This window comes from Hylobates moloch, unplaced genomic scaffold (genome assembly GCF_009828535.3).
Source record: "Hylobates moloch isolate HMO894 unplaced genomic scaffold, HMol_V3 SCAFFOLD_4, whole genome shotgun sequence".
Lineage (NCBI taxonomy): Eukaryota > Metazoa > Chordata > Mammalia > Primates > Hylobatidae > Hylobates > Hylobates moloch.
Window position 1 is genome coordinate 9,533,895 of NW_026652279.1, and position 22,163 is coordinate 9,556,057.

Below are 22,163 nucleotides of genomic sequence, written 5' to 3' on the forward strand. Positions count from 1 at the left end.
ATTGAACCTAGTACTCAAAGACTGACTTTTGTTGCCAGTATGAGAACATGGTAATGTCACAGGTCAACTAATAACCGGTAGTTATTACAGGCTCTGATTAACACTACAGTGCATTTGAAGACCACATAGTCAAAAAATAATCAAAGACATTTTCAATAGACCAATTTGTGCAATATAATCTATCATCAAAATCCAGTTATGAGAAATTCTTCATCCACAGTAACCTTTTGAGTAGCAGCTGCCCTTCAATATTTCCCTCCCTTCTTTTCAGGATTTCATCAAATGGTCTGCTGCACTGTGCTGGAATTTTGAACTCCCCAGCGTAGTAAACAACATCTTCTCAAGAGTATACAAGTAATCAGATAGAGAAAACACCCATTACAGAGCTGTGGATCCCTTATGATATAGTGCTATGCTGCAACAAAGTAGACAGAAGAGTATTTGTTAAATAATAAAAGGTATCAATGAACGAACAAATAAACTAATGAGCTGATGTATTGATTAAATGAATTTACTTCTTTCAGATTTACTTTTCCAAACTAAAAAAAAAATTGTTTTAAACTTTGTTCCAAAGTTATACAGCTTTACAAAAATAAGCAGTTTTATTTTTGAATTCCTTTATATTTACAGAAAAGTTGCAAAGATATGGAAAGTCGCTTCACCCTATAATTAGCTTCTGACATTAGTAGGGTACATTTGTCACAATTAATGAACCAGTATTGATGATATGTTATTATTAACTAAATTCAATACCTTATTAAGATTTCCTCAGTTTTTACCTAATGCCCTTTCTCTGTTCCAGGATCCCATCCCAAAAACCTCATTTCATATTGATGTCATGTTTCGTAAGGCTCCTCTTCGTAGGGACAGTTTCAGGGCCAAAATTTTAAGGGCCTTGAGTGTTTTGAGCAGTACTGGACAGGTGTTTTTTAGGATGTCCCTCTACTGAGCTTTGACTGATGAATTGCTCATGATTGAATTGGGACTATGGGTCTTCAGAAGAAAGATCATGAGCCCTTTTTATCACATCACGTCAAAGATACCATGCCATCAATACAACTTATTACTGATGATGTTGGCATTGACCACTTGACTGAGATAACATTTGTCAGATTTCTCCATTGTAAAGTTACTTTTCCCCACTTTCCATACTATGCTCTTTTGTAGGAAGTCACTATGCACAGGCCATACTTCAGGAGAGCTCCATCTCCTTGAGGGCAGTGTAACTACATTAAATACTTGAAATCTTTCTGTCCAGGAGATTCGTCTATTTTTCCAATTTATTTATTCAATCTATTATTATTATTTTAGATATGAGACCTTGCTATGTTGCCTAGATGGGTCTGAAACTCCTGAGCTCAAGTAATCCTCCTGTCTCAGCCTCCTGAGCAGATGAGACTATAGGCGTGCACCACTGCACCTGACAATCATTTATTTATGGCAGTATGAACTCATGGACATTTGTTTTATCCTTAAGTTACAACCAAATATTATATTATTTTGTTGCTAAATTATTTCAGTTTTGGCCATTGAAGGTCTTTTGTTTGACCCCTGTGTCATTTTGACATACCTCTATCATTGTGGGATTTCTTTTTCCTTTTTTGCAGATATTTCTTTAGTTTTTGGCACTACAAGAGGCTCCAGTTTCATCATATATCCTGCCCCAGCCCAAGATTCAACAATTTCTTCAAGTAGCCCTTGCTCTTTTTTATTGTAGAATGTAATTAATATCAAGTTCCTGGCACTAGGTTCTTTAGAATTTTTTTTTTAGTTTATATGTTTGTTGATAAGATATTGATAAAGATTCTGCTAGTGATTACCGATGTAACTTTTGGCAAATTATCTGAAACATGGAAATAATAATTTCTACTTCATAGGACTATTGTATATTTTAAATGGATTCACTAGGATAGTGCATGGAGTAAAAGGAAACAAATAGTAACTCTAAGTGGTATTATTACAAATTCATTGGAAATAAATAAACGTAAATTTTTTTTCAAAAGTCAATCTGAATTCTCTTGAGGTTTTGTTTTTGCTTTGACATGTTTTCATTGTTATATACATAGACTAAGAATTTAGAGAATCTGATTCTAGACCTAGCTCGGTTGTTAAAAAGAATTCACTCCAGTCATCTAATGCCTCGTCTTCTAAAATGGGTATGATACTATTTGCTGATTTTAACCCCACAGGGTTAGTCTATTGGTGTAATTGATATAAAATGAAGTTGATACAAATGTATAGGTGGCAATATTACCACCATTTTTGTCGGTATCACTTTGCCTCTGATTCATTCATTGCTCTTTGCAGCTCCACTTTTTTTCTCCTTTTCTTAAAAAGTGTTGACCATACTATCTTGAATCCATCTATTTATTATAAACTTTAATTATTTCAGGTTTTGAAAAACTAGTATTCAAGTTTAGACAACACAATTGCGTTCAAACGCTGTTACAACAAATCCACATTGCACAACTATTTTAGAGACTTAAAATTTAGTTAACATTTTTCTAATTAGTTCACCGACAGTAGTAAGCTGGTGAGCCCTCCTAGTTCTTGGTGTTGATAAATTTTCATTCAACTAAGCATAACTAAGCCTTCTGAGTTACTAAGTCATAAAGAAAGTAGAAAGATAGATGTTTGGAATAGTAAGGGATAGGAGGAGAGTGTGGTATCTTAAAAATGCCCTAGTATCAAATTATTGATGCGAAGCAGTTGGCTCCTGTCTTAAAAGGAAGGGACATCAACCATCTAGACAAGATCAAATATCAAAGTCGATGGGTTTTGCAAACTGATCATCTTGTTTTCCTCTTACCAAGGTAAAGCAAGGTGCTTCGACACACCTGATAGATTACAGACTATATCAATATCACTATACGAGTGATGTTGATCTCCATAGAATGTGTCAACCTTCAAAAACATTTTAGGAGGTTTATGTAATTGTTTACTATCTGGTTGTTGGGCAGTATGGGTAAGAAAAAGTGAATATTTAGCTCTAAATCCTTTGAGCCTCACTTCCTTCAAAATGCCTGTCAGATCATTTGCAAAAATTCACTCTAATTTATCTTAAGACTTAATGGCAACATGTTGAGAAGGAGAATTGAACTGGGTTCCCATGCTAAATGTGTTTAAAGTCACTTCTCTGATTTATTTTCTTTCTTTCATGGACAGCAAATTCAAACTTAACTATTTGTATGTATCTGTGAATACCTTTTGTTATGGGTGTAAGACATATTTGCAAATCGGCAAAATGGTTAATCAAGTATTTTGTGTGCATTATCTGATCTCTTAACCTTTCTGTGCATCTGATTCATAAATAACCAAATATATTAATAATTCTTTTTGTTTTTTCAAGACAGAGTCTCACTCTATTGCCCAGGCTGGAATGCAGTGGCATGATCTCGGTTCACTGCAACCTCTGTCTCCTGAGTTCAAGCAATCCTCATGCCTCAGCCTCCTGAGTAGCTGGGATTACAGGTGTGCACCACCATACATGGCTGATTTTTTTGTACTTTTAGTAAAGATGGGGTTTCACCATGTTGGACAGACTGGTCTTGAAGTCCTGAACTCAGGTGATCCACTTGCCTTGGCCTCACAGAGTGCCGTGGCCAGCCAATAATTCTTAGTAATCCTTAGATGGGTGTGGTCTTAACTATTAATGCATGTTTATTTTAGATTTGTCATTTCAACTCATTTATTAGTTTCTTTTTTCTCCCAGCCTCCTAGCTACCTTTAAAAAATTGAAAATGGAATCCCCTACCAGCATAAACATTAAGGGCAAATTAACTTCAAGGCTGTGTAGCGATAGGAAGACTCAGATCCATATTTACATGTTTTACCTGGGAATGGGGGTGGGTTTCAGAAGAATGGAAAAGATAATTGTTTCCTCACTGATTATACTTCCTGTGTTTCATTTTCAGTTTTCCAATAATAACATAGAGAAAAGGAAGAATTTGAGAGTTTCTCAGAAGATTAGGCAATTCCTTGAAGAATCTGAGAACATAGAAGCTCCCCTGCCTACTTTCCATTATTGAAATCAGTGATGCATTGATTTCTTTGTGTGGGATTTTGAAAGATCATTAGAAACCAACCTGAGGATCATGAGATTCTGGTGGACACAGGAGCAATGAGTGGCAATACAGTGCATTCTAATGCAACCTACTTTAAAAGGTAAACAGATAAAAGAAAATAGAGAAGACTGAAAATGCAGAAAATTCAACCATGCAGCCTCATTCCAAATGAAATATCTCTTCCTCTTTAATTCCTCTGTTCTAGCAGAGAAGGGGAGATGAGCTGTGACTCCATGATAATGCTTAACAATATTGTGTTAGATTGGTGCAAAAGTAATTGCAGTTTTTGCCATTTAAAAGTAATTGCAATGTTATCTCCTAGAATTTTTATAGTTTCAGGTCTTAGGTTTAAGTCCTTAATCCATCTTGAGCTGATTTTTTGTATATGGCTGGATGTTGGCTTAGGCAAGAATTTCATGACCAACAACCTGAAAGGAAATTCAATAAAAACAAAGATCAGTAGCCGGAACCTAGTTAAACTAAAGAGCTTTTGCATGGGAAAAGGAAGAGTCAGCAGAGTAAACAGATAACCAACAGAGTGGGAGAAAATATTCATAATCTGTACATCTGACAAAGTACTAATATCCATAATCTACAATGAACTCAAACACATCAGTAAGAAAAAAATAATTCCATCAAAAAGTGGCTAAGGATATGAATAGGCAGTTCTCAAAAGAAGATATACAAATGGCTAACAAACATAGGAAAAAACGCTCAGTGTCACAAATGATCAGGGAAATGCAAATCAAAACCATAATGTGATACCACCTCACTCCTGCAAGAATGGCCATAATTAAAAAAAATCAAAAAACAATAGATGTTAGCGTGGATGCAGTGAACAGGGAACACTTCTACACTGCTGGTGGGAATGTAAACTAGTACAGCCACTTTGGAAAACAGCGTGGAGATTCCTTGAAGAATTAAAAGTAGAACTACCATTTGATCCAGCAATCCCACTACTGGGTATCTACCCAGAGGAAAAGAAGTCACTATTCAAAAAAGATACTTGCACATGCGTTTATAGTGGCACAATTCAAAATAGCAAAATCGTGGAACCAACCCAAATGTCCATCAATCAACAAGTGGATAAAGAAACTGTGGCATGTATATATAATGGAATACTATGCAGGCATAAAAAGGAATGAATTAACAGCGTTTGCAGTGACCTGAATGAGATGGGAGACTTATTCTAAGTAAAGTAACTCAGGAATGGAAAACCAAACATCACATGTTCTCACAGATATATGGGAACTAAGTTATGAGGACTCAAAGGCATAAGAATGATACAATGGACTTTGGGCACTTAGGGGGAAGGGTGAGAGGTGGGCAAGGTATAAAAGACTACAAATATTTTGCAGTGTGTACTGCTCAGGTGATGGGTGCACCAATATCTCACAAATCATCCCTAAAGAACTTACTCATGTAACGAAATACCACCTATGCCTCAATAACTTATGGGGAAAAAAGTAATTGCAAAAAATGCAATTACATTTGTATGAACCAAAGGCCTACTTTGGAGAGTCAGAGGAATTCTTAACCATAATTCAACCAACACATATGGTATGTGCCTTCTCTTTGATGGAACAGTGAATATACAGGCTACTAGCCTGTCCTGAGTGTTTCAGCCAAACCACATTCTTCTAAAAGTCACAGTTTTAAATGACAATATCCCAATGAAAATACAAATTAAAAAATGCATTGGCATATCTATATTCCCTCCCAAAATGATACACATTTGGAATATATAAAGAACTCTTTAAAGTCAATGAGAAAAAAAAAAGCAATAGCTCAGTAGAAAAGTGGGAAGAAGACTTGGACACTTCGGAAAAGAGAATATATTAAAATAGTCAATAAACAGAAATAAAAGGTGCTCAACTTTATGACTCATCTGGGATATGTAGATTAAAACCACAATGCAATATAATACCACCCCTACCAGAATAACTAAAAGGAGTAAGTTGGAAAATACTCAGTGCTGATGAAAACGTGGGGTAATTGGTACTCTTATACATCATTCTAGGAACATCCACTTAGGAAAACAACTTGGCAGTGTCTAATAAAGTACAGTATATGCATTCCCTATAACCCAGAATTTTTACTCTCAGGTGTATACCCAACAGAAATGCGGGTGTATGTTCACCAGAAATCATGTTCCAGAATGTTCATGGTATCACTAGTCATGAGACACAAAAACTGGAAATGTTCATCAACAATGAGTAGGATAAATAAGTTGCGTTAATATTCACACAATTGAAAATTATACAGCAGAAAGAATAAGTAATCTAAATCTCCACACAACAGCATGAAGAAATCTCATGAGTGGAATGTTAGATCATAGCCTAAATAAACTTACCTGGAGCAGGTGCCACTGAAGCCATAAACTGGTAGGATGAATTGCTGGAGGCTGACTATGGACTAGCTCCAGAGTAAAAAATTTGGGGAGGCCCATTCTGAAGGAGGTGCCTCACACTTTCTTGGATTTTATCTTCAGGAAGCCCACCAGATTTTGATGGTGAAGACCTTAGAAAACATCTCTCATATCTTGGTCAATTGGGGGAAAGTACCATTTTGAAATAATCCTAGAGCATTCTCCATAGCCAAGGTTTACTACTCAAGGGAAACAACTTTACCAGAGCCTTATTTGACCATGGAGAAGGGCAGTTAGCCCCCAGTGTTCCTCTCTAGCTTTCTTGTATTACTTAGTGGAAGGAAAAAAAGGCTAAGAAACACTTCTGAAGTCCAATTCAGGGACTTGAGCCCACTAAAAGACTGAAATATACTTACCTCCTCCACATCTTACCAACACAACACAGCTCCAGAATAATCACAATGGGTTACAATGGAAAGAGCTGCAAAACACAGACTCTATTTAAGAAGGAATTCTTAGGGAAATCCAATGTGGAGAAAACAAAGGCACTGAGGAAACTAAAGTCTCTGGCATCTATAGCTATGGAAAACATGAAGCACAACCCATTTGCTAGACAGATTGACATAAAACCTCATACTAAAGACCTATTTTCCTCAGTTGTCATTACCTGATACATCATGTTTGACTTTTAACAAAAAATCATAAGGCTATACAAAAAGAAAAGGAAAAACACAGTCAGAAGAGACAAAGTAAGCATCTGAACTAGAATTTGATATAAAACAAAGTTTGGAATAATCAAATAGATAATTAAACATAACTATGATTAGTTATATTAAGGACTGCAATAGAAAAAGTATAAGCATACAAGAGCAGATGAATAATATAAACAGAATAATGAAAACTCTAAGAAGGAATCAGAAGAAAATGACAGAAATGAAAAACACTGCAATAGAAATGAAGAATGCCTTTGATAAGCTCATTACTAAACTGAACATGAACAAGAAAAAAAAAATCAATGAATTTAAAGGTATATCAAAGGAGACATTGCAAATTGAAATACTAAGAGAAAAAGGACTACAACCTCCATTCCAATATCCAAAAACATTTACAAAAATATAACATATGCGTAATTGAAGTACTACAGGAAGAAGAAAGAAAGGAGCAGAGGAAGTGCAGAGGAAGTACAGTAGTTCCCTCTTATCCATGGTGGATACATTCAAAGACTCCCAGTGGATGCCTGAAAATGCAGATAGTACCAAACCCTACATATACAGTGTATTTTTTCCCTATATGTACATATCTATGATAAGGTTTAACTTATAAATTAGGCATAAGAAGAGATTAACAATATAATAAAATAGAAAAATTATAACAATACTCAGAACCAAGCACAACTGAAAACTTGTGAACTGTTTATTTCTGGAATTTTTCCTTAAGTACTTTCAGACCATAGTGACTCACGGGTAACTGAAAGTGTGGAAAGCAAAACTATGGATAAGGAGGAACTATTGTATTTGAAGTAATCGTATCCAAGAAGTTCCCAAAATTAATGATAGACACCAAACCACAAACCCAGGAATCTTAGAGAACACCAACAAGAATAAAAACCAAAAATTTACACCTAAGCATTTCATGGGAGAAAACCCAAGACAAATAATTTTGAAAGAAGCCATAGTGGCAAGGGAGTGAATAAGTGTAGAGGGGCAAGGCTAAGAATTATTTTAAACTTTTTTTGTTAGAAACCATACAACCAAGTAGAGAATGAAGTAAAATATTTAAAGAAATAAAAGAAAAAAATCCCACTAACCTAGTATTCTATATCCATTGAAATTATCATTTAAAATGAAGGAGAGGCTGGGCATGGTGGCTTATGCCTGTAATCCCAACACTTTGCAAAGCCAAGGCACATGGATTCCTTGAGCTCAGGAGTTTAAAACCAGTCTGGGAAACATGGTGAAACCTCATCTCTACAAAAAATACAAAAAATTCTCTAGGTGTGGTGGCACATGCCCATAGTTCCAGCTACTCGGGGTGGTGGGAGGGTCTGTGTTGGGGGACAGTGTGGGGTGGAAGGGAGCTGAAATGGGATAATCATTTGAGACCAGGAAGTCAAGGCTGTACTGGGCCTTGACTGGGCCACTGCACTCCAGCCTGGGTGACAGAATGAGACCTTGTCTCAAAAAAAAAAAAAAGGGAAATTATCAGGGATGAAGATGGACATTAAATAATGAGAAAGGGGCAATTATCCAAAAACCATAATAATTCTTAAGTTATGCAGGTAACACAGCATCTAAATACATGAGACAAAAATTTATAAAACTGCAAGAAGAAATAATCAAATTTAATATTATTTAATATCATTTTTGGAGATCTCAACATCCCTATATTAATAACAGCTACTTTCAACAAGCAGAAATCAGGAAAATATTCAACTGAATAGCACTAACAATGAACAGGATCTAACTGTTCAAGTAACAGCAGAATAATTAATCAAGTAACAGCAGAATACATATTCCTCTCAAGTTTATATGGGACTTTATGCAAAATAGACCACATCCTGGGGCTGAAAAAGATACCCTCACAACTTTAAAAGAATAGAAGGCTTACTGCATGTGTTCTTAGACTATAATGAAATTTAACTAGAAATCAGTACCAGAAAAAAACTCAAAAATCCCCAAATAGTTTGAGATTAAATAACACAGAGGTCAAAGAAGAAGTCTCAAAGGAAATTTAAAAATATTTCGAATGGAAGAAAGTGATATGTACATCAAAATTTATGGGATGCTCAGGAAGAATAGCTAGTGGATGCTTGGCTTCATACCTAGGTGATGGGTTGATCTGTGCAGCAAAGCACCATGGCACACGTTTACCTATGTAGCAAACCTGCACATCCTGCACTTGTACCCTGGAACTTAAAATAAAAGTTGATTAAAAAAGAAAGAGAAAGGATAATTCTTTTCACCCACAGTTTCCTGTCTCCTAATAGTCCTTCTGTTGTATCTTTAAATAAATGTGTCTCAAACCTTAAGATATTCATAAAATCTGGGATTGCAGATGTATTTTGCATTACAAGTCGTATTTTTATTTTTTATTTTTTAATGGAATGCTGTAAAAGCAGTGCTTAGAGGCAAATTTATAGCAGCAAATGCATATATTAGAAAAGAAGAAAAATCTAAAATCCCTAATAGAAATGTGCCTTAGGAAAGTAAAGAGAGAAGAGCAATTTAAGCCTCAAGTAAGTAGAAGGAAAGACTTAAAACTGTGAGCAGAAATCAATAAAGTTGAAAACATGAGGTCAACAGAGAAAGTCAATAAACCCAAAAGGCAATGCTTTAAAAGATCAATAAAATCGATAAATCCATAGCCAGGCTAACCAAGTGAAAAAGGGAGAAGACACAAATTATAAATATTGATTCCATAGACATTAAAAGGATAATAAAAGAATATTACAAACAAATGTATACTGACACATTTGGTAATTTAGATGAAATGAATCAATTCCTTGAAAGACATAAACCATCAAAACTTACAGAAAAGAAATACATTACCTAAATAGATCTATATTTATTTAAAAAATTGATAAATCATTAATAATCTTTCAAAAAAGAAAGCATCTGGCCCAGATTCTTTCACTGATGAATTCCACCAAGCATTTAAGGAAAAAGTAATATCATTTCTCTATAATCACTTTTAGAAAATAGAAGTAAGAGGTATACCTCCTAACTCATTCAAGGAGGCAGGCGTTATCTTAATAGCAAAACCGGGGAAATACACTACAGGAAATGAAAACTACAGCTCAATATATTTTATGAATATAGATGGAAAAATTTTCAATAAAATATTATCTAATTGAATCCAAAAATGTATAAAAATAGTTATACATCACAGTAAGTGCAATTTATTTTAGGCATGCCAGACTGATCTGACATTTAAAAATCAAAATCAATTAATGTGATACACTATATTAACTGGCTAAAGAACTACTTTATGACTCTGTCAATTGATGCAGAAAAAGCATTAGACAAAATCCAACATCTCCAACATCTATTTATGAGAAAAAGTCTTAGAAAACTAGGAATAAGTTACCTGCACATTGTGCACATGTACCCTAAAACCTAAAGTATAATAAAAAAAAAAAAACATGCCTTTGAAGAACTGTAAAAAAAAAAAAAAAAAAATCCTCAACTTAATCTGGAACAGCTAAAAAATAGGCCTTCACGATATTTTATGGTGAGAAATGATGTGATTTTCTTCTGTTATTGGGAACAAGACAAGGTTGTTTCTTTTGCCACTCTTATTCACCATCCTACTGGATGTCCTAATTAGTGCAACAAGGCAAGAAAAAATATATATACAGATTAGAAGAAAAAAAGAAAACTACCTTTGTTCACTATGACATAATTATCTATTTAGTAAAACTGAAAGAGTTGACTCCTGGAATTAATATGTGATTATAGCAAGGTCGCAGGATGTGAGGTTAATAGAAGTCAATTGTCTTTCCATGTACCACCAGTGAACAAGTGAAAATTGAAGTTGAAAACAAAATACAATTTTCATTCCTTCCCCCAGCAAAAATGAAATATAAACAACCAAATATGTATACAACATATATTATGTATATGGAAAATTTTAAGTCTGATGAAAGAAATAAAGGAAGATCTAAATAAATGGAGATGTACCACTTTCATGGATAAGTAGATTTAATAATGTTGAGATATAAATTCTTCACAAATTGGTGTACACATTTAATGCAATGCAATTCTAATAAATTCTCAGCAAGTTATTTTGTGGTTATTGACAAATTTACTCTATTTTTTAGCTTCATCTCAAAGGATGATTTTAAAATTTATATGGAAATGCAAGAGACGCAGAATAGTCTACATAATACTGACAAAAGGAGTAAGTTGGAAAACTGACACTACTCAATTTCAAGTAGTATCATAAAGCTACAGTAATTAAGACAGTGAGGTATTTGTACAAGAATAGACAAATGGATTAATAGAAAAGAGGAAAGAGCCTCTTTTAGACCCTCAACTGATCCTTTACAGAGCAAAATTAATTCAATTGAGAAAGCACAGTCTTTTCAACAAATAATCATCAAAAATTGTACATATACATGCAAAAATGAATCTAGACATATACCTTATGCTTGTCACAAAAATTAATTTAAAATGGACCTTATTTCTAAATGTAAAACAAAAACTAGAAAACTTCTATAAGATAGCATAGGAGAAAATCTAGGTGACCTTGGGTTTGATCAAATCATGATCCATGAAGAAAAATATTTTAAAAATATTGAACTTAATTAAATTTAAAAACTTACGTGAAATATATTGTTAAGTAAATGAGAAGACAAGCCACAGAATGAGACAAAATATTTTAAAAACATATCCAGTAAAGGAGTTAAATCCAAATGACACCAAGGTATTTAAATAATTCTATGTAATGAGCAAAAGATCTGAACATTCAACTCACCAAATAAGATATACAGATGGCATATAAGCATATGAAAAGATGCTCAACATCTTACGTTGTTAGAGAATAGTAAATTAAAACAACAATGAGAAACCACTACACCTATTAGAATGGCCAAAATCCAAATTACTGACAACAACCAATGCTGTTGAGAATGCAATGCAAGAGAAACTCTCGTTCTTCCAGTTTTCAAATGTGACTGTAAAAGGGTGCAGCCACTTTAGAAGACATTTTGTCTGTTTCTTACAAAGCTAAGCATAGCCTTGCATTATAATCTGCAATTGTGTTCCTCTGTATATACCCAATTACACTGAAACATTATGTCTACAAAAACATCCTGAACACAAATGTTTATAGCAGGTTTATTGTTACTTGGTAGTTACCAAAAATGGAAAACAATCAAGATGTCTTTCAATAGATGAATGAATAAACTACAAGATACCCATAAAATGGAATATTATTTAGCAGTAAAAAGAAATGAGCTTTCAAATCATGAAAAGACATGGAGGAAACTCAAGTGCATACTGTTACATGAAAGCAGCCAGTGTGAAAAGGCTACATGCTATACGATTTCAATTAGATGACATTTTGGAAAGAAGCAAAACTGTAAAGAAAAAGATCAGTTTTTGCCTGGCGTTCAGGGAAAGGGAAGGATAAGTTAAGCACAGGGGACTTGGGGAGCTGTGAAATGATTCTGTGCAATATTGGTGGACATTTTGGCAACATTATGCATTTGCCAAAAGCAATAGAAGTTTTTGACACAAAGAGTTACCATAATGCAGGCAAATTTTAGAAAATAATTTAGGTCAGGGGATCCCAGAAGCAATGTGGACTTTACAGAAGAAATTCACTGCATTACAAAGTATGAGATAACCTTGTAAGGTGAAGAGAGAAAACAGTCTTAACATAACTATCTTTAAAAATGAATGGAATCTGTCAGACTGTAGGCAAAATGAGCTGCACAAAAGCACTGTACTCTAGCTGATAAAATTATTTCTCATTGGCTTCTGGTTAACAGTTCTGATACTGCTAGGCATATATATGGGAATTGAACAATTAAGCCTATAATGGCAAACATTGGGAGTTATATTTCTCACAGTTGGTGTGGAAATTTACTGATCAACTAGGGGAAGAGTCTTGAATAATCCATGTGATAATCATTACAGTTGGAGACATCAGGGAGACTAGTGTTTAACTTAATATAGATACAGGTGGTTATATATAGAAATATTCAAAGATGTTCATGTAAATACACAAAAGCACAACCATGACACATCTGAAATAAATAACACCCTGGTAACCATGGGCACACTTAGTACTCAAATGCTGGAGTGCAATGGTGTGATCTTGGCTCACTGCAGCCTCCGCCCCCTAGGTTTAAGCAATTCTCCTGCCGTAGCCACCAGATAGCAGTGATTACAGGCACTTGCCACCACACCTGGCTAATTTTTGTATTTTTAGTAGAAACGGGGTTTCACCATGTTGGCCAGGCTTATCTCGAACTCCTGACCTTGTGATCCGCCCGCCTTGGCCTCCCAAGGTGCTGGGATTACAGGCATGAGCTACCAGGCCTGGTCTGTTGATTTTTTTGTTTTCTTTTTATTATACTTTAAGTTCTGGGATACATGTGCAGAATGTGCAGGTTTGGAACATAGGTATACATGTGCCACAGTGGTTTGCTGCATCCATCAATCGGTCATCTATATTAGGTATTTCTCCTAATGTTATCCCTCCCCTAGTTCCCTACCCACCAAAGGGCCCAGTGTGTGATGTTCCCCTCCCTGTGTCCATGTGTTCTCTTTCTTCAACTCCCACTTATGAGTGAGAACATGCAGTGTTTGGTTTTCTGTTCCTGTGTTAGTTTGCTGAGAATGATGGTTTCCAGCTTCATCCATGTCCCTGCAAAGGACATGAGCTCATCCTTTTTTATAGCTGCATAGTATTCCATGGTGTGTATGTGCCACATTTTCTTTATCCAGTCTATCATTGATGGGCATTTGGGTTGATTCCAAATCTTTGTTGTTGTGAACAGTGCTGCAGTAAACATACATGAGTGTGTGTCTTTGTAGAATGATTTATAATCCTTTGGGTATATACCCAGGGATGGGATCGCTGGATCAAATGGTATTTCTCATTCTGGATCCTTAAGGAATTGCCACACTATCTTCCACAATGGTTGACTTGACCTAATTTACACTCCCACCAAAAGTGTAAAAGCCTTCCTATTTCTCCACATCCTCTCCAGCATCTGTTGTTTCCTGACTTTTTAATGATCGCCATTTTAACTGGTGTGAGATGGTATCTCACTGTAGTTTTGATTTGCATTTCTCTAATGACCAGTGATGATGAGCTTTTTTTCATATGTTTGTTGGCCACATAAATGTCTTCTTTTGAGAAGTGTCTGTTTATATCCTTTGCCCACTTTTTGATGGGGTTGTTTATTTTTTTTCTTGTAAATTTGTTTAGGTTCTTTGTAGATTCTGGATATTAGCCCTTTGGCAGATGAGTAGATTGCAAAAATGTTCTCCCATTCTGTAGGTTGTCTGTTCACTGTGATGATAGTTTCTTTTGCTGTACAGAAACTCTTTAGTTTAATTAAATCCCATTTGTCAATTTTGACTTTTGTGGCCATTGCTTTTGGTGTTTTAGACATGAAATCTTTGCCCATGCCTATGTCCTGAATGGTATAGCCTAGGTTTTCTTCTGGGGTTTTCATAGTTATAGGTCTTATGTTTAAGTTTTTAATCCATCTTGAGTTAGTTTTTGTATAAGGTCTAAGGAAGGGGTTCAGTATCAGTTTTCTGCATATAGGTAGCCAGTTTTCCCAACACCATTTATTAAATAGGGAATACATCCCCCATTGCTTGTATTTGTTGGGTTCGTCAAAGATCAGATGGTTGTAAATGTGTGGCATTATTTCTGAAGCCTCTGTTCTGTTTCATTGGTCTATATATCTGTTTTGGTACCAGTACCATGCTGTTTTGGTTACTGTAGTATTGTAGTAGAGTTTGAAGTCAGGTAGCGTAATGCCTCCAGCTTTGTTCTTTTTGCTTAGGATTGTCTTGACTATGCAGGCTCTTTTTTGGTTCCATATGAAATTTAAAGTAGTTTTTTCTAGTTCTGTGAAGAAAGTCAATGGGAGTTTGATGGGGATAGCATTGAATCTATAATTTACTTTGGGCAGTATGGCCATTTTGATGATATTGATTCTTCCTATCCATGGGCATGAAATGTTTTTCCATTTGTTTGTGTCCTCTCTTATTTCGTTGAGCAGTGGTTTGTAGTTCTCCTTGAAGAGGTCCTTCACATCCGTGTAAGTTTTATTCCTAGTTATTTTATTCTCTTTGAAGCAATTGTGAATGGGAGTTCACTCATGATTTGGCTCTCTGTCTATTATTGGTGTATAAAAATGCTTGCGATTTTTGCACACTGCTTTTGTATCCTGAGAGTTTGCTGAAGTTGCTTATCAACTTGAGATTTTGGGCCAAAACGATGGGGTTTTCTAAATATACAATCATGTCATCTGCAAACAGAGACAATTTGTCTTCCTCTCTTCCTATTTGAAAACTCTTTATTTCTTTCTCCAGCCTGATTACACTGGCTAGAACTTCCAATATATGGTGAATAGGAGTGGTGAGAGAGGGCATCCTTTTCTTGTGCCGGTCTTCAAAGGGAATGCTTCCAGTTCTTGCCCATTCAGTATGATATCGGCTGTGGGTTTGTTGTAAATAACTCTTATTATTTTGAGATATATTCCATCGATACCTAGTTTTCTGAGAGTTTTTAGTATGAAGGTGTGTTGAATTTTATCAAAGGCCTTTCTGCATGTATTGAGATAATCATGTGGTTTTTGTCATTAGTTTTGTTTATGTGATGGATTACATTTATTGATTTGCATATGTTGAACCAGCCTTGCATCCCAGGGAGGAAGCAGACTTGATTGTGGAGGATAAGCTTTTTGATGTGCTGCTGGATTCAGTTTGCTAGTATTTTATTGAGGATTTTTGCATCGATGTTCATCAGGGATATTGGCCTGAAATTTTCCTTTTGTGTTGTGTCTCTTCCAGGTTTTGGTATCAGAATGATGCTGGCCTCATAAAATGAGTTAGGGAGGACTCCCTCTTTTTCCATTGTTTGGAATAGTTTCAGGAGGAATGGTACCAGCTCCTCTTTTTACCTCTGGTAGAATTTGGCTGTGAATCCATCTGGTCCTGGGCTTTTTTTTTGACTGGTAGGCTATTAATTACTGCCTCAATTTCAGAACTTGTTATTGGTCTATTCAAGGATTTGACTTCTTCCTAGTTTAGTCTTGGGAGGGTGTATGTGTCTAGGAATTTATCCATTTCTGCTAGGTTTTCTAGTTTGTTTGCATAGAGGTGTTTATAGTATTCTCTGATGGTAGTTTGTATTTCTGTGGGATCAGTGGTCATCTTCCCTTTATCATTATTTATTGTGTCTATTTGATTCTTCTCTCTTTTCCTCTGTATAGTCTGGCTAACCATCTATCTATTTTGTTAATCTTTTCAAAAAACCAGCTCCTGGATGCATTGATGTTTTTGAAGGGTTTTTCCTGTCCCTATCTTCTTCAATTCTGCTCTGATCTTAGTTGTTTCTTATCTTCTGCTAGGTTTTGAATTTGTTTGCTCTTGCTTCTCTAGTTCTTTTAATTGTGATGTTAGGGTGTCAATTTTAGATCTTTCCCACTTTCTACTGTGGGCATTTAATGCTATAAATTTCCCTCTAAAAACTGCTTTAGCTGTGTCCCAGAGATTCTGCTACATTGTATCTTTGTTCTCATTAGTTTCAAAGAACTTATTTATTTCTGCCTTAATTTTGTTTTTTACCCAGTAGTCATTCAGGAGAAGGTTGTTCAGTTTCCATGCAGTTGTGCTGTTTTGAGGGAGTTTCTTAATCGTGAGTTCTAATTTGATTGAACTGTGGTTTGAGAGACTGTTATGATTTCTGTTCTTTTGGATTTTCTGAGGAGTCTTTTATTTCTAATTATGTGGTCAATTTTAGAATAAGTGCAATGTGGTACTGAGAAGAATATATATTCTGCTGATTGGGGTGGAGAGTTCTATAGATGTCTATTAGGTCTGCTTGGTCCAGAGCTAAGTTCAAGTCCTGAATATCCTTGTTAATTTTCTGTCTCATTGATCTGTCTAATATTGACAGTGGGGTGTTAAAGTCTCCCACTGTTATTGTGTGGGAGTCCAAGTCTCTCTGTAGGTCTCTAAGAACTTGCTTTATGAATCTGGGTGCCCTTTTATTGGATGCATATATATTTAGAATAGTTAGACCTTCTTGTTGCATTGATCCCTTTACCATTATGTAATGCCCTTCTTTGTCTCTTTTGATCTTTGTTGGTTTAAAGTCTGTTTTATCCGAGACTAGGATTGCAACCCCTGCTTTTATTTATTTTATTATTTTTTTTTTCTTTTTATTTGCTTGGTAAATCTTCCCTCATCCCTTTATTTTGAGCCCATGTTGCGTCTTTGGATGTGAGATGGGTCTCCTGAATACAGCACACTGATGAATCTTGACTCTTTATCCCATTTGCCAGTCTGTGTCTTTTAATTGGGGCATTTAGCCCATTTACATTTAAGGTTAATATTGTTATGTGTGAATTTGATCCAGTCATTATGATCCTAGCTGGTTGTTTTGCCCGTTAGTTGGTGCAGTATCTTCATAATGTTGATGGTCTTTACAATTTGGTATGTTTTTGCAGTGGCTGGTACCAGTTTTTCCTTTCCATATTTAGTGTGATGATCTTACCATTTGGTATGTTTTTGCACTGGCTAGTACTGGTTTTTCCTTTCCATATCTTGTGCTTCTTTCAATAGCTCTTGTAAGGCAGGCCTGCTGGTGACAAAATGTCTCAGCATTTGCTTCTCTGTAAAGGATTTTATTTTTCCTTCACTTATGAAGCTTAGTTTTTTGCTGGATATGAAATTCTGGATTGAAAATTCTTTTCTTTAAGAATGTTGAATATTGGCCCTCCTCTGTTCTGGCTTGTAGGGTTTCTACAGAGAGATCCACTGTTAGTCTGACGGGCTTCCCTTTGTCGGTAACCTGACCTTTCTGCCTGGCTTCAGTTTACATTTTTTCCTTCATTTCAACCTTGGTGAATCTGACAATTATGTGTCTTGGGGTTGCTCTTCTTGAGGAGTGCCTTTGTGGTGTTCTCTGTATTTCCTGAATTTGAATGTGGCCTGTCTTGCTAGGTTGGGGAAGTTCTCCAGGATAATATCCTGAAGAGTGTTTTCCAACTTGATTCCATTCTCCCTGTCACTTTCAGGTACACCAATCCAATGTAGGTTTGGTCTTTTCACATAGTCCCCTATTTCTTGGAGGCTTTGTCCAGAGAGGAGGAACTTAGAGAGACAGTCTGGCTATAGTGGCTTTGCTGAGCTGTTTTGGGCTCTGCCCAGTTCAAAATTTTTGGTGGCTCTGTTACTCAAGCCCCAGTAATGGTGGATGCCCCACCCCCCTCCACCATGCTTAAGCATCCCAGGGCGACTTCAGACTGTTGTGCCTGCAGTGAGAATTTCAAGCCCATGAATCTTAGCTTGCTAGGCTCCATGGGGGTGGGATCTACTGAGCTAGACCACTTGGCTCCCTGGCTTCATCCCCCTTTCCAGGAGAGTGAACGGTTCTGTCTCACTGGCATTCCTGGCACCACTGGGGTATGAAAAAAAAACTCCTGCAGCTAGCTTTTGTGTCTGCCCAAACTGTTGCCCAGTTTCGTGCTTGAAACCCAGGGCTCTGGTGGCATAGGCACCTGAGGGAATCTCCTGGTCTGTGAGTTGTGAAGATCGTGGGAAAAGCATAGTATCTGGGCCGGAATGCACAGTTCCTCAAGGCACATTCCTTCATGGCTTCCCTTGGCTAGGGGAGGGTGTTCCCTGACCCCTTGCACTTCCCGGGTGAAGTGACACCCCACCCTGCTTTGGCTCACCCTCCATGGGCTGCACCCACTGTCTAACCAGTCCCTATGAGATGAGCCAGGTACCTCAGTTGGAAATGCAGAAATCACCCGTCTTCTGCATTGATCTCACTGGGAGCTGCAGACCAGAGCTGTTCCTATTTGGCCTTTTTTTTTTTTTTGAGACAGGGTTTTACTCTTGTCACCCAGGCTGGAGTGCAATGGTGCAATCTTGGCTCACTGCAACCTCTGCCTCCCAGGTTGAAGTGATTCTACTGCCTAAGCCTCCCAAGTAGCTGGCATTATAGGCACCCACCAGGATACCCAGGTAATTTTTGTATTTTTAGTAGAGATGGGGTTTCACCGTGTTGGCTAGGCTGGTCTTGAACTCCTGACCTCAGGTGATCCACCCGCCTCGGCCTCCCAAAGTGTTGGAATTACAGGCATGAACCACTGCACCTGGCCAAATGTTGATTTTTTAATACCATTTTATAATAAAAGGAACAAGGACTCCTTGGAGAAACAGCTGATTCTAAGCCAGGAGTAGAAAATATACAAGATAATCCTGGAGCATCTTGTAGGGCCAGAAAGTAAACAAGTGCATTAAAAATAAGTCACATTGGTAACAATATGTCAAAGGAACAAAGGAATCTACTGAAAGAGCTCCCAAAGGCCAAAGCTGGAACAAGTAGAGCAAGAAAGTAAGCTAGCTTTGAATTGTAACCCGAAATATAAGGTAAATATCCATAAGTCTCTACTGATATAAAGAACAATTGAATAATTTAATAACTGGGAGAGGGAGGGAGAATAAATAAGTTCTACATAAAAGAATTTCTTATAAATTTTGTAGCTATGACATTCTAAACAAATTCTCATTCTTAAGAATTCATGGTGACTTCCTTCCAAAAATTACAGTATGGAAAAGTGGTAAAAAATGAGTAACTGTACAGTGGAGGAATCTGACACTACATCAGCCAGGTTATTGAGGTCAACATCAACAGCCATAAATCATGTGGACAGTATGTACACTTGGTATGATGTAATGGAAATAGCACTTCACTTCTGTGGTCTTTCTCCCCAGGCTCATTTTCTCAGTATAATGATGAAAGAAAAAAACCCCAGAAAAGTCCAATAGAGGAATATTCTACGAAATACCTGACTATACTCTTTAAAAGAGTTAAGGTCATTAAAATGAAGTCGGAGACAATGTCCTCACCAAGAGGAGTCTAAAGACACAGGCCAACTAAATTTAGTATGGTATACTGGATAAATTCCTGGAACTGAAAAAAGGATATTAGGTAACAACTCGGGAAATCTGAATAAGGAACGAAATCATTTAATAACAATGTATCAGTATTGCTTTATTAATTATGACAAATGTACCATACTAGTGAAAGATGAATAATCAGAGTAACTGTGTGCAAAGACTGGGTAGAGAGGATATTACTAAAACTTCAGTACCAGCTGCTCAATTTTCCTATAAATCTAAAATTGCTTTTAAAAATAAAATTTGCTAATACAAAATGTAATGTATCATCCCTGAGAAAATTTGATACATAGAAGTATTAATTTATGGTATAGCTCAGAAGTATAATTTACGTTTTGGTTGTTATTTTATGAAATCATTAATTTCAGGGCTTCTTTAAAGATGAGCTGCCCCAGTTAGCACATCCACAATGTGATTTTATTTACAAATTTTTTTTGCAATTATATAATTCTACAGTGTTATAACTGTGGGGCCAATTGAGACATTCCAGAATGGAAATGATTGACATAGAATTTTTCAATAGAATCCAGCTATGGGTTTTTTGTATATATGACATTTAGAGGACCCAATTTATTCAAAGTTTATACATCTCTCCATCCTTGTAGGTTATCATAATCAGTGACAGTTACATGTAGACTGAATCTGTTATAAAATAAATTATTATTTTTTAAAGTAGTGATATAAACTTAAATCCTGACCTGTTAATGCATTAAAAGTGAATTATGTAAATTGCTTAATTTCTGTATATTTTTCTTATCTTTAAAGTAGGTGATTAAGAATACTTCCTCATTTCTGCTTTTCTTTTAGTATAAATTAAGACAATCAGTGTAGAACTTTTAGCACCAAGCTTAGCATATTTTAATATTAGCTGTTGATATTATTATTGTCTTGCAGTGCCTACAACATGTAAGGATTAAAAACAGCATAATAAATTAATAATAATTCACATTTGCACAGAACCTTAGGGCTTTTAAAATACTTGATGCATGTGAAAGCACTTAAAAACCCTCTAATGTTTTTTGCAAATATAAGAAATTAATATTGTCTTGGGCTTTTTTGAAGCTCTCTCAAACCTCGCGGTAGTTCTGCGAGGTCTTCGGGGAGAATATTTGACTTGATGTTATAGATGAGGAAACTGAGATTCAAAGGATATTCTAGGTCCATCACTTCCACCGATGATGCCATGTTGGAAAAATTATTTGACATCTCTGAGCATCAGTTTCTTCATTTACATGACAGTGTATACGGCCGTTTACTTCTAGGCTGGTCGCTGAGTAAGCTAATGTACATTATGCGGTTAGCTTTATGCCTGATATTCTAAAAATGTGTGTCTTATTGTCTGTTTTTCTATAGCTTCATTTAACCTCTCAGGAGCAGTCATTGAGTTGGTGGATAATCAAGACAAGAATCACCGTTTAATTTTTATCATTCAAGACTGCGTTTTGGCAGAGACTCATGGCTTCCAGATTGCAGGTTTTATTTATTATTTGAACATTTACTAAATAGTTTTAATAACCAAACTCTGGATGAGGTAAAGTGGCCTATGGACAGATAAATGCAACCTAAATTTGCCCTCAAGGAGATGATACAATGTATAAATAACTTAAAGACAATGTAGGGAGAAGATGTAAAAAGTTTGCAGGAGCAGACTTGAAAACTTTAAGATCACTTTAAACCTGCAACGTAAAAGAAAGCAAGCAAGAGAAGGTGACGTTTGAATGGGACCTTGAACAAGGAGTAGTAATTAGCATGGTGTATGTTCGCGTGCTGGGAATCTACATATTGGGTGGCAGATTGCGTTTCGTTCTTTCAATCATTATCAGTGGAATCATTCATAACAAAAGTAAATCAGCTAGAGAATCTGTTCTGCTAATACATGTGCTTCTGTCACACAAATTAGTTTCCATGCAGTTGTAAATAGGGAATGATATCAGTTAAACATAAAGTGATGCTGGAGTCATACTTGCTTTTTCTTAAATAGGCAAGTGAAGATGGAATGAATGGAGTAGAATAACAACCTTTAGTGGGGGAAAAAAGCCTTTAGTAAGTTCTTCTGCTAGATAT

At 36.0% G+C, this 22,163-nt stretch overlaps 1 long non-coding RNA gene across 1 annotated transcript; it reads left to right on the plus strand.

Moving 5' to 3' along the window:
- Nucleotides 1-285: 285 nt before the first annotated feature.
- On the plus strand, nucleotides 286-21,635 carry LOC116466643 (uncharacterized). Its single transcript, XR_004247619.2, has 4 exons — nucleotides 286-458; nucleotides 3,350-3,471; nucleotides 3,915-4,164; nucleotides 21,453-21,635. It is a non-coding gene; the product is annotated as an uncharacterized LOC116466643 (long non-coding RNA).
- The last annotated feature ends 528 nt before the right edge of the window (nucleotides 21,636-22,163 follow it).